This window comes from Pterocles gutturalis, unplaced genomic scaffold (assembly GCF_000699245.1).
Source record: "Pterocles gutturalis isolate BGI_N339 unplaced genomic scaffold, ASM69924v1 scaffold15637, whole genome shotgun sequence".
NCBI lineage: Eukaryota > Metazoa > Chordata > Aves > Pterocliformes > Pteroclidae > Pterocles > Pterocles gutturalis.
Genome location: NW_010113036.1, coordinates 1,968 through 2,850, shown reverse-complemented (window position 1 = coordinate 2,850; position 883 = coordinate 1,968).

The window sequence follows — 883 nt, the reverse complement described above, 5'->3', positions numbered from 1 at the left end:
TCCCAAATCCCTCAGTGCTGCCAGGGCAAGGTTTCCAGGTGGAAAAAGAGCACGTGGCCAAGGACATCCCGCTGAGCCTGCAGCTCCCCATCGCCCGGAGATAAGGAACTAAGGAGATAAGGAGATAAGGAGCCATGTCACCTCCTGAAAAACCTCGTCCCCGAGCGCCACAGCCAGCAGCCCGACTCCGCGCTGTCGCTTCCCTGCGTGGCCCCGTAAGCCAAGGGTCCCCGATGTCCTGGTGTCCCTGCACATCTGCCCCTTGCCAGAGATGATGGCTGGGTCCAGGAGGGCTTTTACATCCCAAACCTCCCAACGTGACCCCTGTCCTCTCCAGCAGATCCGGCAGCACTGGGACGCTCCAGGAGATTTCCTCCATCCTCCTCCTCCTCCTCCTCGCCAGAGGCGCTGTGCCATAACTTTGCAATCTTCAAAACACTCTGCTTTTTAAAAAACATGTTCAAAAGCTTTTTCTTGCAGTGTTTTATTTAGCCTCACCTTTCAAAAGCCCCGAACCGAGGCAGGACAGGGAGGGCTGAGCCACTGCAGGGCAGCAGGAGGGAACTAAGCACACAGCACCTGGTGGGCAGCAGCAAGCACCCCGCTGTCCGGCACACCGGGGTGAGCTCTGCCCCTGCCTGCCTGCTCTGCTTGGCTTAGATGAGGCCAAAACACTTCCCCAGCTCTCTAAGAGCAGCCCAGCTCCTCCAATCCAGGAGTGCTGCCCTCTCTGAGCATTGCCCTGGGGTTTTATCTCACCCACCACCAATTTTTACTGCGCCAGGCTTGAAAATTCCTTTGATGGGCTGGTGTGGCAGCCCACTCATCCCATCCCATCCCATCCCATCCCATCCCATCCCATCCCATCCCCATCCCATCTCAC